The following is a 21,461-nucleotide window of genomic DNA, read 5'->3' on the forward strand; positions in this document are numbered from 1 at the left end:
GTTGCATGTTGGAAATATCAACGAAGGTGATAGAGCTGAACAGATTTATATGCCTTGGAGATGTGGGAGGCAAAAGAGTACCAAATACGTTAACACCTCTGATAAGCCTAATACAATATTGGGATCTAGGAGAAAAGAAAAGAGAGGAAAAGGAATGGGTATCGTCACACATGCCTTTCTCCTTCTTTCACTATGTTTTCAATACATTAAGTTGAAGATGCAAGTTATTAAGCAATGTACATTTGTGAGTATGTACAGGACAAAGTATTTTCCCAAGAAACAGCCTTAAAAGCCAACAAAAGTCATGGTATGAATAACTACTGGCTAGACTTCTCCCATCAGTCGTGCTTTCTATACCCTACATCCTTTGGTCTGCTTATACACTGTCTAGATTGCAAATCTGTCAAAGAAAAAAAGGAAGTTTCTTCTGTCCTGTTGACACTACCAATAAAGTAATAAATGATCAGACTGCAGATATCCCCTCTCAGGAGGAGGAAAATGGGAGACCTAGAGAATGTTATGGAGAACAAATAAAGAAAGGTGATCCATCTATGAGATGCTCAGACAGAGTAGTGCATGAGGAGAATAAGTGGTGTGAAGTGGTTGGTACACACCAAAGGGTGTAAAAAGCTAAATAAATAAATTCAACAGTGTTGGAAGTGCAGAAATAATCTTGTATTTGCATATAGAAATAAGGAATGATCTCAAAGAATCTGAGTAATTAAGGGTAATTAACCTCACCTAGATGTACACTTTAATCCTACAACATGCATGCAGGTTTGAGTGAAGAAAAAAAATGCTGGCAGAACACTTAAATAAGAGGGAAGAGAAACAATTTTTTTAGTGCTATGCTGAGGAAGGAGAGACTTCAGAGCTTACAGAAAGCAAACATTTGGCAGATCTTCAGCTAGTTCCATTCACTTCAGTGGAATGATGACAAGTCATGGCAATGGGCAACATGTCCCCATATTTTACAGGCATTAAATAATGTAACCAATAAATTAATAGTAAACAAGATTATAGAGAAATATATCAGCTCCTAAAGTCCAGTTGCTACTCTTTTAAACACTGAGCCATTTTAAGATAAAAGTCTGCCATTTTTTCTTTTTTTTTTCCATTTCCACTCATTTTTATCCCCAATGGAATAAAAGAGAGTTCCTGTGGTTAGATTTAGTTTTCTTTACTTTCTTCCCTATGTAGTATTTCCTATTTTATAGCAACTGAATATATTTTGAAAAGCAGAGCAAATATTTTATGTTATATGCAAAATGTGAAAAATGTTTGTGCACACAAAACCACATCAGAAAATACAATCCTATTACTTGCAGATCAAAAATTCAGGACCTATTTAAAAATCATTTTCACAATTTAGAGTATGCAGCCTTAAAGCTGACTGCTTTGCAATGCTGAATTTCACATGTGAGTGACCAGGATTAATTTTATGGCTTTCAGACTGACAGACTATAACTAGACTACAATAGTCCATTCAGCCAAATAACTCATGACTGTGGTCATTTCTGATAGCAATTAAATGAGACTAAGAAATATTAAATCAATTCTTAATGGCATAAGAATTGCTCCTATATCACATATTTTTTCAAGTTTACTCCATCTGATTTCAGCTAACCAAGATACAGCTTTCATAGCTCATAACATCTTTTGGTGGACTCTAAATATCTGATATTAAGTGATAATAAGATAATAAGAGATATTTTTTTTTTATGCATATAAAGTGTGTTTAATTGTTTCAGTTGTACTGATATAATGAAAAGCAAGTTAATGGTCAGCAGTTGGCTTTAAACAAAATCAAACTGTCAGGTAAATAAAAGCATACTCCACCATCCAGGACAAGCAGGGGATCAGACCTGGCCAGCATGGATTTAGGAAAGGCAGGTCCTGCTTGACCAACCTGATCTCTTTTTATGACCAGGTGACCTGCCTAGGGGATGAGGGAACAGGCTGTGGATGTAGTCTACCTGGACTTCAGTAAAGCCTTTGATACTGTCTGTCACAGCATTCTTCTGGAGAAGCTGGCAGCCCACAGCTTGGACAGGTGCATTCTTTGCTGGGTAAAAAACTGGCTGGATGGCCAGGTCCAGAGAATGGTGGTGAACGGTGCTACATCTAGTTGGTGGCCAGTCACTAGTGGTGTTTCCCAAGGCTCAGTATTTGAGCCAGTCCTGTTTAGTATCTTTATTGAAGATTTAGACAAGGGGATCAAGTGCCCCCTCAGTAACTTCTCAGATGACATTAAGTTGGGCAAGTGTGTTGATCTGCTGGAAGGTAGGAATGCTCTCCAGAGGGATCTGGACAGGCTGGATCGACCTGGGTGGAGGTCAACTGTATGAGGTTCAACAAGGCCAAGTGCCAGGTTCCACACTTTGACCACAGTAACCCCATGTAGCAATACAGGCTTGGGGCAGAGTGCTTGAAAAGCTGCTGGGCAGAAAGGTCACTCCAGGAATTCCTGCCAGTTTTCCAAAGGTGCTAATAAAAAGCAAGTCCCATCAGAAATATTTCATAATTAATTCTCAACAACCTCTAAACTGAAAATACAGAAGCTTAAATGAAGCAAAAGAATGAAGCCTAAAGCAAAGAAAAAGAGTGGACACCCTTTACCCTCAATGACAGCACGTGGAATATGCTATTCACTGTAACCTCAAATAAGCATAACACTTTTTAATTATGATAAGGCTTTTGGTTTTGGCCTTACAAACAATTACAAAATAGTTAAGCAAATGAATTTTGTGCTTATATGTTTTGTTGTTTTGTTCATTTTGTTTGTTTGCTTGTGGGGGCCCCCATGAGTTGTATAGGAATTCCCAATAAACTACGTGGTTTTAAGATAAGGCAAAACTAACCCCACCTCACATATGAATCTCTCATAAAAGATCATGCTGATTTCTATTTTCTTTATAATACACTAGATTTTTTCTAACATTCTGTATCTTCTCCAGAACAAGTAAATGTAAGGAAACATAATTTACTTGATGAATGATTATGAGATTTTAGCTTTTTGCTTTCTCTGCTCTTCTGTGTATATAACTGATGACCATGAACAAACCTGCCAATAAAAAATATTGACAGATCTTTGATTTACTGCTTTCAGTTAGTCTATAGAAAGCAAGAAAAACGAAAATCACTGAAGGAGAAAACAGCCTAAGTACATTACAGCATCGTGCTTTCGTTCTGAACACCAGACATCATCCAACAAGCCAAGTCCAAATCCAGGAAGAACTAGGCATTTCAGTCTGTACTTTAATCTGTAATTCCTGCTCTGATGCTAGCCATAGACTGAATTCACTCCTAATTTACCCAACTGTTCCAGACATGCCTTCAGATTTGCTGCCATGCCTCCCGCAAAACTGCAGAAACAGCTAAATCCCATTGATGCTAGCCAAGATCCAGAGTTGTGGGAGGCAGGTCCAACCTGGAAGGTCTGCTCTTATCACTGTTATCACACTGATAGGATCTGGACCATTACAAAATACATTTGTCAGTGTCTGAATTATAGCAAGCAGCAGTGCTGCAGATGCCTACCTATTACATGGTAGGGTAGCAGTTTTACTGTGCTTTGGCAGCAGGAAGCTTGGGTTCCAGCATCAAAAAGGTCTGCTGAAAGGACCGTCCACTCTGTCAGTCTATTTGATCTACATTGCCTCTCTTCTTAGTATGCAAATATTATCAAATAGAATATAATTTATTTTTACTGCCTATGCAAACTGAAAGAACAGAAATGAGAACAAATTCCTGACAAAGGAAAACTACTTTTCATAGCTACTAGAAATATTTGCAGGACTAAAGCCTTATTTAATCAAAGTCAAGACCCTGCTTTTCAGTGAAAGCAGATCAGTCCATTCATTAATGCTGCTCACATACTCTGCCATAATTTTAGATTTTATAACATACTAAAACCTTGCCATGAACTGCTAAGAGTTTAAGTACAAATCCATTTTTATTCATTAACTTTAGTAAGCTACAGAGCTCCAAGACTGAGTACTTCTGCCAAGCAACAGCAGAGCACAAAAATTTCCCTATTCTCTGCTAATTGCACAAAGCAAGGACTTATGGGTTTAATAATTGACACTGTGTTTCACACAAATAAAGAAATATTTGTACTGAATATGCTGTTTTAATGATCTTGCATTGAAGGATGTTTTAACTTTGGCAGGCAGGATGAATTTTAAAATTATATTTAATAAGTTTGTTCAGAAAGCACAACTAAAAGTACTGGCTATCTTGTTGTTTAGGCTGCCTTACTATGAATGACAAATCAGTAATATAACTTTTATTGGTAGCATGTATTATTACATTAATTAAAATTAATTAGAATAATTCCACTTTTTTCTTAGCTCAACATAATTATTATATTTATAAAGCTATAATGTGACATATTATTTAACTGAGCCTAAATGATCAAAACACATATCTTGAATGCACTAGTAAGTGTGTGACCTCAAACAGGACACTAATGATAAAAAGATCTTTTGACTGTGCTGGTGTCTGTAAAAGACGAATTACAGGAAGAAGCGAATAAGCAGAAAAGCAACATTGCACCCAGCTGCCCCTTCCTTCTGGCACACATAAAAGCTCATCATAAAAACTTTGTTATTGGTGCAACATTAGATTCCAGCCAAGTCAGTTCCTGATGCAGCTGACCCCAGGGCAAACAGTAGGAGGGTGGCAGGAAAGTGCAGTCTATAACCTCTTCCAGCAGTGGTATGGACTTCAGACAGGCTAAATCTGAACACTTACACGTGTTCGTGCAAACATTTTCCAAGGCCCAATATCAGTCTGAGCTGCTAATTCCTGCCCACAAACCACTGTGTTCCAACCAATATTCCTGGACAGACTGATACAACTATATATGGAGCCATGTTCTGAACAGGATCACTAAGAGTAGAAGAGCCCATTTAAAGAAACATAGAACAGAATGAAACCCAATAAGCATTATTTGTATATAGTCAGATTATTAAAAAATTCTTTTCCTAGTTCATTTCTGAGTCACATTAGCGAGTATCAATGAGCAGCCAAGGTAGAAATCTCTTTACCTGATTTTGCTGTCAGATTAAAAAGGTTTGCTATTGTGCCTTTACAGTAGGCAAAGACTATGAGTGGGCTCCCTAAATTGCCACTTACAAATACAGTGGTGAATTGCTGCATGTGTTGGGTAAATATGGTAGTTTAACACAGAGGAAAGAGTAGTACAGCAGGCCAAATGGAGAAGAAACCTTTGAAATATCATTCCTGGTCCAAAGACCTCTAGCAGAAAGTTAATTCAGATAATGTGCAGTTTTGCTTAAACCCAGAGAAGGTGCCAGAGAATGTCAACCCAGAGCCCAGACCCTCCCACACCTGTATTACAGCTGTGACTATTCAACGCATTACACACAGGTGTTTGCTGGAGCAGCGAGTTGACTGGTCACCACCTTTCAGGAAAGAGTCCTCCTCAAAAGAAAACAGAACAAGCAAGTTGATCAAAGCTAGACAGGTTCTTTTGCATTCTTCATAGCATCAACCTTTGACCTGCTGTTTCAGTTTATTTATTTCTTCAATTAGTGTTGGGCTTCCTACTGCCCATATTTTATTTTCTTTGAACAATAATTTACCCTTTAGACTGCTACCTGAGTCAATGAGTTAAATGACAATGAATTTGTCTGATTTACCTAGCCATCCATACACACTTGAAAAACAGGTATTTATATTACATCCATTAAAAATCAGTTTTTGCAATAACTGGAGCAAATGGTACTAATATAGGTCAGATAACAGCAATATCATTAACACCATCATCATTGTTTGTCCCATTTTCTTTGGATTAGCACAGTGAAATTCAAAAGCACCACTTCAAGGCAGACTTCGCAGGAGACACAAGCATAGGTAGGCAAAGGTTTCTATCACACTGCATGTCAAACACTGAATCTGAATACTCATTCTAACAGACTGACAAATATTAACTAATATGAAATGCCTTCCAGAATCTCTTCAGAGAGCTGGCCCCTTCTGCCCTGTCCCCTTGTGCTATCTGTGAACGTGTTTATGTGCAAAATCACACTATTAATAACATCTTCTAGTCTGCACTACTTTCAGTTATTCCCTGTAAAAGTTGTGCCCCTAAGCGTTAAAAACAAGAATAAACTCTCTCTTAAGGAAAGCATATATTTTGTGCAACTGAAGTCTTATAAATCATAGCCAATTTATATTTGGACGTAAGCAGATAAAGGCTCTCTTAGTTCAGTTCTGTTTTTATGGAAAATATGAAGCATGGCCAAACTCACAGCTTGAATAATGTATTCATAGCACTTGAGAAAAAATATTTTTGCATTTTGCACATTGTAGAATACAAATTAGCAAGGGATCTATACATCTCCTAATAACTGGTGCAGAAATGAAGCCTGACACAAATGTATAGAGACATTTCTCTCCTCCTTTCTTCTATGCCATTTTTATATACACACCGATTTTGTTTCCTTTCTCGCCAGCACTGCATGTTGACATTTCTAGCTGGTTTTGCTCTACACAGGCCTCACACTCACAGAACTGTGAGGCTAGCAGACTGCAATGTGCAATAATAAGCAATCAACAGAAAGATCAAAAGGTATAGAACATGCAAATAAACGTCAACTGCATGACATGAAACAAAATCTGGGATAATGACTAACAAAAGAAAGAATTATTTAGTAATTTATTTGGTTTGAAATACAAATCCACCAAGGGCACAATAAATGTGTGCAACTAAACTGGCAAGTTCTTCAATTTAAGTTAGCTGTATATTTTGCAAACACTTTTCAGATGGCCCAGCTTTGAATATGTGGAAGCAGCAGAGCCACTCCCAAAAAGTTAAAGGATATCACCTATGATCCATGATGTTTAAGTAATGATATGCAGAAGCATCACAAAGTCACCACCACTCTAAATTTAACACAGGACAGAGCTTTTAAACACACTCAATATCTAAAAGAGAGCTTGCACAAAATACTTCCTGATCCCATTTAAAATCCTGATTAGCATTATGAGAATTACACTTATCATGCAGACAACAAAAGCTCTGTTCAGTGAAGGGCTAGCAAAATTTACCTAAAACGCATTATCGTGCCAACTAAGCCATACGCATTAATAATGAAAATTGTGTGTACACACCCTTTCCCAAGCTACACATCTTCAAATGAATGCAGTAGCATCCATCATTTACCACACTATCTCAGAATTACGGGACCAGAAGTACCTCTACCCACCCTGCAGCCCAGGCTAATCGTCTGAATGGAACCATGAGATGCACAAGTCTTCCTTCTCCTATGATCAGTCTCTTATTCATGTAGCCTCCATGCACAGCCCCAATTACATGATGGTCACAAGGCCAGCACATTATATGCACATAAGTCAGGATACACAGCCAGATGGTGCATTGCATGACAAATATTTAGTTTGTCAGTGTGATGGATGCACCTTCATTAGATGAGGACCCAGGAGCAGACTGTCCTGCTGAGCCATACCCACAGAAATGCCAAATTACAAAAGCTTCCAGGCCAGAACAGTCCAGAACCAACTAAGCCTAAAGGGGAGAGAATAACTAATGAACCTGCAACACAATTGGATCCCAGTCCATTACAACAGATGCATTACAAACTCCAATTACTTTATTCATCATACCTTTTGCTGCACAAATTGAGAGCTTTTAAATAGCATGATCCAATACCAGATGAACCTTAAGCCTTTGCAAAATACACCACATAAAGCAAACATCATATGAGGGAATAGCTCAAGCATATCTACAAGCACGGAATGCAGCTAAGTTTTATAATGTAACATTTAAGGAAAGCACACTGTGTACTAGCAGCAAATTTTAACTAGTAAAATAACAGATGAATTAGGCTCTGGGAAGGAAATGAGAGGGGCTGACAGGATATACATTGGCCACATCAGTGATACAGATGGAAGCATCCCTTTTTTTCTGATAAGGAATTCTCTTACAAACAGGACACTCAAGTCCTATACTATTCCTGTACTTCTTGCACAGCAGAACTCAGCTGTTTTGATGTGGGAGACGATGCAAATCAGATGGCTGGGTCCATTTCTCGGCTCCAGAATTCTCCAAAGTCTTTCGTTTTCTCTTAGGAATAGGAAATACTCTGGTCTGGGGACTGGTTCTGAATGTTTTGGATGTAGCCCCCTTCAGTGATCAAAACAGCTAACTGGAATGAATTTCAGCTAAGGCAATCAGAAGAGTGAGATGGTGCTGGCAAGTAGAGGCATTCTTCAGTATCTGCTCTGCAGAAACAAAAATTAAAAACACAGCAACTCTAAAAAGAAGTGTATGTCCAACTTTGTGTATACAGAATTTGTACATCCATATGTTTAGGGAAGATTGAGGCCTCCTTGAATTTTCAGACAGTATGTCTCTAATACTAAATCACTTTATCACATGTGCTACTTTTAGACAATCCATTCCCTATTTCCTCATTACTTTTTTTCTCAAACTAATGGATGAGACCATTTGTAGCATGGTATTCAAACTATAAACAGAGCAGATGTTCTTATTAAGCCAAAAGGATCCCTGCAGTTTTGTCACATCTATGTGCTAAATTTGTAGCCCTTTAATTTTCATTGTTGTGTAATATTCCTCCATTTTTTTGAGAAACCAAAAAGACACATTAGAATAACAAACTGCCGAATAATGAGATTCTGCTCTCAATTGCTTCCATCTCTCATGCACACTATTGGTACCTGTCCATGACATTAGTTAATCTCAGCTGCCTTTATTAGAGCTTTCCACCATCTGGCTAAAAAAATGGCTTATTTCTCCCAACCTCTGCCATGTGATTTCATCCCTAGCCCTGGTCCCATCCTTTCCCATACCTCCTCAGAGAGTGGCAGCTCCCCCTCACCAGCAGCTATACAGCAGACACATAGCAACAGTCTTTTCATTTAACTTTTTTAACAGTTTCTTACTGAGACCTGGCTCCTGTTAAACAACACAAATGGGAATCACAGCAGCTAAAGTTTCACAACAGAGCTATTATATTTCATCCACACAAGAGACACTAGACAGAACAGAGTAGAGAGATGGGGATATCTGGGCTACAGTATGTGCTCTTTCCACTTTGCACCACTGGTTTCCACTTTGCTTGTAAATACACCAGCATATTTTACTCTCAAGATCTCATTCCACTACACAGAATCAGAGCTTGTTTCCTAGTTTGTCTCGCCACATTATAACCTCATTTTTTCCCCCTTCCTTCTCAAGTGAAACTATAGCTTTTGAAGGAACATTATAAAGATATAAAACTTCCAGACTGGAGCAGAATGACTGAGTCTCTAGTCCAGGACCTTACTGGACAACAGCCAGTGCCAGAGTCTGAAAAGTAAAATGCAAGAAACTCACCGTCAATGAAACTACTCTCTTCCCATCTCCTTTCTTCTCTTCCATGAAGGGTTCGACATAAGCATAAATAGTTAAATAGGCTAATAACCAAAGGTCAAGGTTTTATTCTTTCTTTAAACTTTTCTTCATGAACTGACTTTACATGCGTTACATGCATAAATGTCCAACCTTTCTCCAAAGATGTTAAAACACTTGACAAGTCATGGCTACAAATTTTCTTCACAGGAAGAATGTTATCTCAGCATTTTTTAATGTATGCCTTTTCAATTTAACAAAGCATTTTACATTGTCACACAAGGAGTGAAAAGCTACTAATATCTACGTTGAACTATTCTGTATTTCATAATTTCTCAACTTAGTATCCTTTTTGTTCATTTTCTGGACAAGACAAACAATACCAGTCTTCCTTTTCAATGGAAAAGCAATGGGAAGCATTTGATATCAGTCACAGCTTGTGTTGAGAATCTGGGCTAACATACCTGCAGAATCCCATCATACAGCACTAAAAACCTGTCTCACTGACTGAGTATGAAGCTGGCATTGGTCAGCACTGTAGAAAAGGGAAGGCTCAGCCTCTGATGGTGTCCTAGTGAAAATCTTTCTCCACAAAGATCTCCATGCTTCTGTTCACGGGATTTGAGGTAAGGTCTCTTGAGCCTGTGAGAGTGGAACACTGGTAATGACTAATAACTAATTGTTGCTAATGATCACTGACTCATGCAAGTCGAAACAGCATGAAGTGATCTCTTAAAGGAGAGACCTCAACCAATGTGACAGAGTCTTCCATCAAGAAGAAAATGGAGTTGGTGGATCTACCTTCTTCAGAACTTCATCATCATCGGATCTGGCATCAACAGATGCCACTGTGGCATTCCTCCACAACAGCTTCTGATATTTAGATTCACTGCACCATAAAGTATAGAACTCGTCTAATTGGCAGATGTTTCAAATTTGGAAATATCGTTTATTGTAACGCTAGAAGCATTCAGTGTGCTGATTGAAAGGCAGGATGCAATAATGGTGCATGGAGCAGGATGGAAATCAACTCATAGGAAGGCTAAATAATAGAAACTGACATTAGGGAATAATGCAACACCACATGTGGCCTAAAGCAAGCATAGCACCTGTGCAGCTCAAATTAGCTCCAGCAGAAAAATGATGTGGGGGAGGAGGGCACAGAGTTGGAGGAAACCCAGTGTCTTAAGTGAAAAAGTTAAAACTAAAACTTGACATTTTAAAAAAGTTCCAGGGGAAAAAAAAACCAAAACAAAACAAACCACCATGAATATACATGTGCTACTATCAAAGAACTACTTTCCAGAAAGAGGTGAAAGCTAAGAATGAATAAAGAGAAGAGCAGTCTTCACAGAAAAAAAATGGGCAGGAAATTTTTAAACATGCTTCTTCTTACAGGGTGTTAAAGAACACACTTCAGCAATTTATGAAAGAAGTAATTATACTGAGAGTAAAAGGGTTTGGTGGGAAAGCAACTGCTCTACCACAAAGTAAGTATAGTCTATCTGTCCCACCAGTTCTACACATGCATGCTTAGACAATTAAAGAGGCCTGTGCACTTTAGCTGTCAACTGTTGTATTTTGCAGATGCAGCTTTTTGTGACAGGAAACAGAAATCTGATCTCCACCATAGCCACCATGCTCTATGCTTCATTACAATTCACAACTTTGTCATTTGAGCTCCTTTCACATCTGTAACCTAATGCTCCAGCAGCCCTGCCTGAACACACATCTGGTAATGTCAGCATGTCACGTGCACCAGGAGCACAGGTGGGGTGATATAAAATGAATGTGTTTTGAGGTGAATGCAGAATGTTTTGGAAGTGCATCTAGAAAAAATTGAACAGACTGACCATAACAGTAGCAGCCAAAGCTCATGAATAGTGAGCTGCCTTCAATAATACTCGGTAGAACTACTTTTCCACTAATACACACACATAAATAGCCTACATTGAAGAAAGAAACTGTTTCGTCTTGACAGCAGCTGAGCTAAACAGTATTGCCACACAGCAGGGGATGGTTGCCAAGTACTTGATTATAATAATTATTTGCTAGGACATGCAATATGCTCAAAAACATTTGTATGCAAGGGAGAGATTCATAGAAAAAATGAACCACAACCATACTTTGCGTTCCCATTACAGGACAAAACTTTCTTTGAAATTACAATACATTCCTCATCTGCCAGAGAGGCAATCTTCAAAGGTACTGTAAGATGGAACAGTAAGATTTACATTTATTTTCTCTCACTAATGGCAATTGAAAATGTTTTTTCTGTCTCTGAAATCTTCCACAGGAACTGTAGTATTCTTACTCACAGAACTGTACCATTCTTGGCTCACAAAAGATTGTCATTATCAGGAAAAAATACCAGGCAAATAAATGCACTGCTTCAAACATGCACTATTACTGCTTTTCCTATACTTTGTAACATACAATCCAAGCTGATAAATTAAGGCAAGGCAGTGTCTTTTGCCTAGTTGCTGTGCTAGCAACACACAATTACAGCTAATGGAAGTGGACTGCACTTACTCCAGCAACATATTTCAGCAGTCTCCAGTAAAGTCAAAGGAGATAAATTTGTTAGTTAAACATAATTCAATCATTGAAAGACTCTTCACATCATCTCCTGATTCCTCTGTCACTTTTTCAATGGCAACATCATGGTCGCATTTCTTGCAGCTTTCTCCCTTTCACACACTCCTCCTCTGCAGGATTCAGCCTGTTCCTCCACTGTTGGCCACATCAGTTAAAGAGCACAAGTTCATACCACTGCCTGTACAACTCCCTGTGACAACACTAGTGAGCTGGATATACAGTTATTCATGAACTGTCACGTTTAAATCTTCTGGAGTGTCACGAATTGTAGGCTATCATGGTCAGAATGGACAACAATACAGGTCAATACTGAAAGCCAGTTCATCTGTTCTGCAACAAATTGAATTTACCTTTCTTTTACTAATTAGAAATAAAGGTGAGAAGGCTCAGCTGTCTCATCCTAAAAGTGGCATTTTTGGATCATCAATGTTTCCCCACCCCTCCTGGATCATAGCCAGATAAAGGCACACGTCATACTACACTTGGCCTGGAAAGACACGATTAAACAGCAGCTAAACTAACGTTTCTTATTTCAGAATAAAATCTAGAATGAGGATAAAACTACAGAATGCAACAAAAATCAGGGGGGTTTCTCCAATTTATTTTCTAACTTAGATAATTTCCTATACAATTATAAAAGGCTTTTCTATATGGCAGTTCAAAAAGCTGGAACTGCAAACTGGTCCTCTGTTAAATCCTGTGACAATTCATCATCTTTTCTGTAAAGGAGTACTTACTTAATTTCCACTTAGTTCTACAGGCATCTTCTATAGGCACTGCTTAAGAAGCTCAGGAATATATCAAAATGAGGAGCTGCTTACTCATATTTAGCAGGACAGACCAAGATATGAATTAGTGATAATGAATACAGGCTATGAGAATATCAACTCATGGACTGAGCACTGTGAAACACAATGCTGTGTAATTTCGTAAGAAAAGCAGAAAAGGTGCAAAGGGGAAACTCAGCACAAAACTTCCAGGAAAAGGTTCATTTTACACCTAGCATAGAAAATAACATCACTCCATGGCAGATAGTATCAGTGACAAAATGTGAGCAAAGTCGTGTTGGCATGCATTGATCTGATACCTGCACATTGAGACAATTTTCCCAAAGACAATAAAAATAAATTACTACTTAATATTGACAATGCTTTACAACATTAAAAAGGGATAAAGACAAATTATGGGAAGCCTGGAACGATCAAGTGTTTTGGACTACAGCTTCATGTGAGCCCTCTGCTTTCAGGCAGCTGCGGGCAGGTGTGACTGGTGCTATGGATGACAACACCGCAAACAGCACTGCCCACAGCTCTGGCTACCAATGCCCAAATACTGAATGTATCAGAGGATAAAACATGCATTTCAGGAATTAAACAAGCTGTAGGTTTCATGCATTCAGTGTAAAAATTCCCACTCTAAAACTCAATTCTATGGTTATTTCTGGACTTCCAGCAGTAAAGGAAAAGACAATATGTCAATACAGAAGTGAGGAACGTCTCCTGCTGCAAAATACAGTGGACAAATTCTCTTCAAGCAAGAGACCTCAACAGAGCACAGACTTCAACAAAGCCTTAATGAATACCTGCTCATCATAGAAGCACGTCTGTCAGAGTGATCTCACCTTGAAATCAAACTCATTAATTCAAAGTCAGTAATTACATGACAGCAAACGGCGTAACTCAAGTGTAGAAAATCACAGCCTTTACTGAACAACTCCTGTGGTGAGCATGTTTGCAGCATGCCTGCCTGCCTTATTTCACATGCAGCTCCTCTGCATTCTTTGAGGAATTAGCACTACTGACAGTAACTCCAAAGATCATCTGTCTTCATCTATGGGCATATTGGTCATTGATACACACACTGACAATCTTCAGAAGCTTCTCATCTTCACACGTGTTACCAACAGCAGTGAGGAAAGCAAGCTGTTTCTGCTGTTTTGCAGATAACAAGCATCTACAGTTTTGAACTTTGAACCAGTGGAAATCAGAAAAACCTGCTTGCTTAGTGCCAAGACAAAGTTCTGAGGTGAAACAGCATTTTATTACAACACTTCAAAGTATGAATAGTACTAGATCCTCCCTGTTGCATGCAAAAACAGCTCATCATGTGGACATTGTCTCTGTACGAAGCTGTAGCAGCTGTCTCACATTAACATGCTTAACAACATAAATACAGTTGGAATATAGATGTGAAATTACAAATGTTGAATTAATTTTAGGCTAGTATATAGTTGATATAAGCCCTTTTTTTCAGTAAGCATCAGAATCCCACAAATCTCAGCTACTGTTGAGGTCTTGGTACTTATTTTCTTTGGCTGGATAATAGCTAAACAGATCTACTCTCCCTCTTTTTCAGGCTTTAATCACTCAGTAAAGTAACTATTATTATTTTGTCTATTGGGTTAACCTGTCCACAATTACATACTACTTTTATCAAACTTGAAAGGTCACAGAGCAGTCATTTTGTGTGTGACCAGACAATGTCATGTGAACAACTGTATCTGGGCCTTTTAATGTAAACAAGTGTAATGAGACTTTATGAATTTTGTGGGAAACTCTAAGACATTTCCTTAACATACATTTGGTTCCCATAAACGCCCCAAACTAATAGCACCGGCAAAGTGAAAATCCTTCTCTCCTCTGACAGGACAAGTTGATGTGTATATCAGCACTAATCACAATGGGACCTACTTTTGGTACAGAGATTACACTGTCTGTACACTTTTGGACTTTGGGTTTTTTTGCTTGGCTGCCAAAAGGAGCAGTTTGTTTCACAGAGGTTTCTGTGACAAAGACAAATAAAGCAACAGTAACCAGCCCAAGACATTCAGTTCCATTCATGAAGGCTAAGAAGGAATAAAGAATAAGTATATTCATTACTAACATGCTACAAAGCTGGTCCTAACAAACTGAGTTTGCAAGATAAGGGCAAATTTAACTTTTTCCCTTGTTTTTCAGTTATGTCATATTCCCTTTTAAAAACCTTTTGAGAAGGGTCTCCTTTGAAGTACACCATATTTGGCTACCAGTTGATTCAGCTCTTCTATTTACTTACCATCTGTAAATTCCCAGTTCCTGAGGAAGCTAAATAAGACACTTGACAAGAACTGCCAAGAAGTCTATGCAGGAACTGCCAAGAAGTGGGATTCCTCCTGGCTTGAGATGTTACTGCCATAAACACCTCGCAGGAGTTACAGGACTTGTGCTGAGTTGGTTTCAGAACTTTCTTCAGAAAACCATAAAATGTTCTTGCTCTTCCTCTCCCCAAAACCACTGGGGGAAAAATAAATATAATGGTTTATGTGCTGCTAACATCCCACTCATCTATCAGATATAAGAGCACTATTTCCTAGGTATCCAAAATGTGAGTAAGATATCTAGTGGATACTAGACAGCTGGCTGAATCCTAGCAATCCTCAGGTTGTGCTGGTGATAAAGAAGAGTTGTTAAAAAAACCCTAAAACTATCAAGTATCACCCATATCAAACATAATCTCCCTACAGAACATTAGGCTACTTCTTTTGGTATTCCTCTGAATTTAGCATTCTTCTCAAACACTCAGAAGATCAGAGCAGCTCAGAGGGTCCCATTCCTGCCATAGCTGAACTTCATCACAACAATCACAAGATTTTGTCACCTTTAGGCCTTACAGTTTTGAGTGCAATGGAGCAGATAACTGAATACACCACAGTTTCAAATCCTGGAAAGTCATCAGCCAGACTGAAAGGCAGCATGACAGTTGCTCAGCAGTCACACTCACTCAGCACATCTCCTCTGAATATATTCTCCTTTGACTACTCTCCATTAAAATCCAGGTCAAAGTCAAGGCTCCCATCCTTATCTTTAGACCTCTTCAATGGAAATGTCTCACCTATGGGAGAAACAGCTTTTCAACGTGACAGAACCAACAGTTTCAAGTTACAAGTTTGAAACACTTTTCCATGATGAACACAAAAATATTGAGTATCATTTCCAGAAGGGATGAGGACAACAACAAACCTTAGATTTATCAAAACAGAAAGCAAACCCCATTTTCTTAAGCTACTCTTCTGACAGTAGCAGATAAGCCCAAATCCCCTTCAAATGTAAGCACTATTTGGTCAGCACCATCAAAAGCAAGAAGAAAGAAACATATCTGTGTACCCTTAGGGAAACAAGCATCATGGCCAAAGGCACCACTAGTTTCTGGATGAGACAGATGTGCAAGTCCTTCCCTTGAACAAAATTAAATTTCTTCCACATGATTACAGAACTTCCCTTTTTCTCAACAAAGCAATAAACACTGAAGTAGCTGTTCAATGGGAAGACTTTTCAGCTGTGGTTCAGTCAGGTCCTACATTGCAAGAATGAAGGCTCAGAAGCACTGGCAGATTCTGGGGAGACCAAGTGACATTCAGCAGTAACACAGGTACATAAACAAAGAGAGGCAAAGGAAAGCAGAATCACTGAAGGGAAATTACAGCAAAAGAATTACTATTATTTGGGGCTGAAAAAAAAATGTTGATGATATCCATCATAGTAAGGAGATCTGACACAATGTTGAGGAGTTGGAGGAGCATTCTCAACATTTTCAACACTATTTATCCAATTCTATCCCTGAGGAGATCTTAAAGCTTATTAAGATAATACTTCACACCACAGAAGGTCAGAAGCACATCTTTTCAATATGGCTATGAACAAGCTAAGCAGTTACGTAACTACTAAACGTAAATCATACAAGGATGTATTATGAAAACAGTTTTTTTACAGTATCATTATTTAACATACTGAAGAAAAATAGGGATTTTTTTCTTACACTAACAAAAACCCAGTACACTGATAAGTTTTATAGGTTAAACTTACTGTTCTCCTTCTCCAGTCATTAACATTACACAGTAGTGCTGCATTTTACATTCTAATAACTTCTTTGCATATGTCATCTGGCAGCGCCAAGCTTCCAGTCCAAGGGTCTGAATAAGGAGGTGGCACCAGAGCTCTGCTCCATAAAGTCTCTCTACTCCCAGGAAGAAGCAGGTCAGCTACACTGTCTGCTCTTGTCCCAGAAGATAATGCATACACAACTCCTTCCATACTGTAACTGCACCTGCCACGCATCTAGTACCGGCATGGAAAAATTACTTATACAGTTTATTTCAAAGTCTACCCAGTGGAGTTTTCTTCCCCCAAAGAAATCCTCATTTGTTTTAGTCATGCAACCTCCAAAACACAGTTGCTTGTGAAAACAAGTTTACTCACACCTACTCTGCTCCAGTCAGAGCTGAGGATAAGCAGCCCTGGAAACAGTCATCACACTGGCACAGAGAATAATATCCGGGCAAGTGGATGGAATGAGACTATTTTCAAGCAGTCAGGCTTCTTGCTGCCTAAAGACAATGAACACAAGACATGGAAGCACGTGAACCTTATCAGGAGAAATTAAAAGCAGCTGTTAAATTTTTCACTCTCCTTTGAGCCCTGATTTCAGTGAGGAGTCATTTTACAAAGAAAAGTGGGCAGTTGGTTTCTTTTTCATGATAGGACCTGACCTGCTGGTTCTGGAGCTCCTCAGATGAAGGCACTTGGACACACTGCAGCTGCTTAGCTCCAGAAGAAATCAAATTTCATCCTGTAATAAAATACTGCCTACAGCTATTCTGAAGGTATAAAATGTGCATCTTTAAATTTGTTTTAGGACAGTTGTTGATGAACTGTATCTGTGAGATATATAGGCTATCTACACAGCTGGGATGGAATTTTGTGCAGTAAAGACACCTGGAAATTTGACAATTACTATCAACTAAAATAATCTCACTAAGTTTTTCAACTCCTGCAAAGAATTCAAGCCTTGGTTCTTATCTTAAACATCCCTGGACTCAGGCAGTGAAATCAAGCTGCTCTTTATTTATAGATGCATCTAAAGACAGACTGCAGTAAATCAGAAAGTTTGTTCAAAGTTGTGATATCCTTCACAATATCAGAGAAATGTAGAGGAAAATACACAGTAACAAAAATTATGAAGTAAAAAACCTCAGAAGGATTATTCACAACTATAAAGAATTTATACTATAATACTAAAGAAAATAGCCCAGTCAGGTTCCAGAAACAAATGGAAATCAAAATGGCAGAGTCAAGCACATTGAATTTTGCTATTCTTCATAGCAGGTAACACTGTAGTAAATGAGATAGCTTATATCACTATACAAGTACAATGTCCAATGCTAGAGCTTAATAGAAAGGAACAGTATTATTGTAACAGACATCAGAGAACTGATAATGACAAAATTAAAACTTGCCTTCCCCTTTACACTTACAGGCCAGGTGACTAGATAATTACAGGTACTTAAATGTCTCAGTAAAGCCCTGGGTACTGGACATTTTCAAGGGCTTAAGGCAGGTATGGACTGAAAGACAGAATTCATTTTTTTTCTTTTACTCTAAAACTTTGGACGGCATTGCCCAATGAGGGTAATCAACAGCTTCAACAGAGACACTTGCTCTCTTCTCAAGTCAGACAGTACTAAAAAAGAAAATAAAGAACAACAGCAGGAAGGAGAAAAATGTCTGAGAAACTATCCCTGACTGCTTATTTTCACCCCATCTTTACCAAGTAAAGCTCTTATCTTGAGTGGATGAGGAAGTCAGAAATAGGACTATATACTCAGCTTCACAATTATTGAAATAGAAGTAAAGAATCATCATGGCCAGGAATACAGGAGAAAAATTTACCTTTTGATATAAAAATAAGACAACAGAACCAGAGAAGTATGACGGTTTACAGACTAAGCTTTGAAGTTTGGAGAAGTTTGCTGATGCATGTCAGCAATTCTCCACAGGAATGAAACAAACTGACCACTATCTTGGGTAAGACTGTTTAAGATTTACCAACCACACTGCAGAAAGACAAAAATAAAACCAAAACTGGGTCTTTTGTTGACTTAAGTAGAAAAAGAGAAACCCTAACACACACAAAAATGCATCATGACAGAACTAAATGTTCCTCATTTGTCATGCTGATGTCACTAAAGCGTTCCTGACTGTTAAAGCATGAAAATGCAAACGCTGCTGACAAACATTAAAACCAGCCGTATTATTAAAAGCAACGGTTTTATATGAGCAAGTTTTTTTTTTTTAGCAGGATGCAGAACTGGTTCATGCTATGAAGACTTCTAACATAATTCTGTTGAGCTGAATAATATAACACAGAAGTTTAACACAAATTAGAAAGAAACCCCATGTAAATAAAGTCCCTTTGTGTACTTGGAAACGTCATTTTATCATGATCAGTCTTCGCAGGCTGCATACCTGTCAGTTTACTATGCTATTTTGTACAACATGAAGTTTCATAGGATAAAGCACAGTGGAGGAATACATGCATTTTGTACAAGTGACTTTGGGTGAAAGCATCAGATGTAAGAATCTGAAACAGCTTTAGTTACAAATCAAATAAGAAAAATAACCTAGTCACATGGCCCAGGGTAGATACACCAGACACCTTGATAAAATATTAAAATACAAAAGAAACAAGATTAGGTTTAGTAGTTCGTACAGAGGACTGAGATGAAAGAACCCTCTCTCCTATTCTGATTTAAGCACTATCGATCAACCCACTCACTGCTCAGTAACACCAGCTTACCCGAAAGCACAACTGCAGAGAAGCATTGATAACCTGGGCATGCTCCATGTTCTGTATTGCTGGGTTTAGAAGGCAAAAGCTTTACAGGAGGCTAGATATGGTTCAGAGCTGGACCCTTGCATAGGTAGTAGTGAGAGGGGTAACTAATTATTATTTTTAATTCCCTTTGTTATAAGCATCAATGTCATCAAGAAAATTCAGTGTAGCTTTTTGCACAATTGCTATGCAAAACATTGATGTCTAAAATTCACCAAAAACCTGTTTCAAGTATCTGCTGGACTTGAAGTTTTCTAGGTACTAATTGTACTAAGATGCCAAAAAAAACCCTGATTTTTGCTGTGCATGCTCACCACAATTTGATATTCCCAAGTAAAGGGGACTTTCTAATAAAATAAAGCTTGTAAGTAGCAGAATAGTTGATTACTTTCATATGGTAGTAGGCTAACCGTAACACACTCTCCTAATGATCTCTATAGTTTAACCTGGGGATGTTAAATTGGGCATGCACTTACCACATCTCAGCACCTTAAGAATACCTTTCAGATACTAACAAAATGGATAAAGACACAAAAGATGACACAGACCTACTGCTAACTTCTTAAACCCATCCATTTCCAGCTGCAGGGAACAACAGTATAAACCCTGGTTAAGCAGAGTTCATAAAAATGTGATCCTTGTCAAAGGAAAACACAGCCTGTGAGACTTGCAAATATCTGAAATTAATAAAGAATTTTCTGCACATATAACTACCAAAATGGAAAGCTTCATGATCAACAGACATTCAGGATGATACCTAAATTTATGAGGTTTTAATTGCAACACACGAGTTTAAGTTTCCAGTAATCCGTTTTTCCTGTTCACAACACATACTAACCAAGGATAAAGACTAACACTTAGTAAACAGGTCAGTGATATAATACTCCACTTGAGTGTCAAGTGAAGGCAAGGGGCACATTAAATGCTGAACAAGTGAAATTTCTAGGGAATGGGAATGAATACATTCATAATCTCTCCTGCAGAAATTAAATCTATTAGGCAATTAACTTCCTGATGTGTTATATCCCACTACAGGGAATGCAGCTGAAACCATCCCCTTAAGATTGTTAACACCTGGACAAAGCCATTAGGCTCTGAAGTAGCTCATTACCATTCCCAGCAAGTGCTCCTGCAGAACCATTCCTGAAGACTTCCACATTTTTATACTCATTTCTACAACTTCCCTACAGGTCCCTCACAAGTCAACCACTGATATTCAGTGATCTCTGCTTTATATTGAAGTAATTAATTCAAGATAATTAAGTCAGGCTTTCAGTATTAAAGAGGCTTCTGGGGGAAATAAATCAACAGCAATGACAGGGTGGGAGTACAAAGAAAACTGAAATTTTCACAGTAACCTCTCCTTTATGAAACAGAACTTTGCTTTACAGTCCAGGACTGTTCTTTCTCTTTCAACTTTCCTCTCTTGGGCATTATTTCCACAAGATGAATTCCATGTTCTGGCTTTCCTGTCATCAGTTCCCCAAGAAACATCCTGGTATGCTACAGCATCTCACCAGAATATCACGTTTACTTTATTGATTTCTTTGCTTTCTTTAAGGATAAAAAAAATTGCTTTATTTCCAAATCATATCAGTGTTTCATTCAGACTGCAGCACCTTGTTAATTTCATATTTAATTTGAAATAGAAAAAAGTAATGAAACAAATTTCAAGTTCATTCCAGCTGAAAGCCTATATTAATTTTTCAGCTCAGACAAGGCAGGATAAGATCTGAAGCACTGAACCAGAATAAGTGTGATAAAAGCTAACAGAAGTCATGACTCTGGGGATTTGAACCAGAGCAAATATCAGTAACGG

The 21,461-nt window shown here is 38.2% G+C and overlaps 1 protein-coding gene across 1 annotated transcript in view; it reads right to left on the reverse strand.

The window, feature by feature from the left end:
* The window catches only part of LOC103802784 (protocadherin-23-like), a gene marked incomplete at both ends in the record, with an annotated part of 66,084 nt that overhangs the window by 29,609 nt on the left and 15,014 nt on the right, over nt 1-21,461 (reverse strand).

Source organism: Acanthisitta chloris, unplaced genomic scaffold, assembly GCF_000695815.1.
Source record: "Acanthisitta chloris isolate BGI_N310 unplaced genomic scaffold, ASM69581v1 scaffold14055, whole genome shotgun sequence".
NCBI lineage: Eukaryota > Metazoa > Chordata > Aves > Passeriformes > Acanthisittidae > Acanthisitta > Acanthisitta chloris.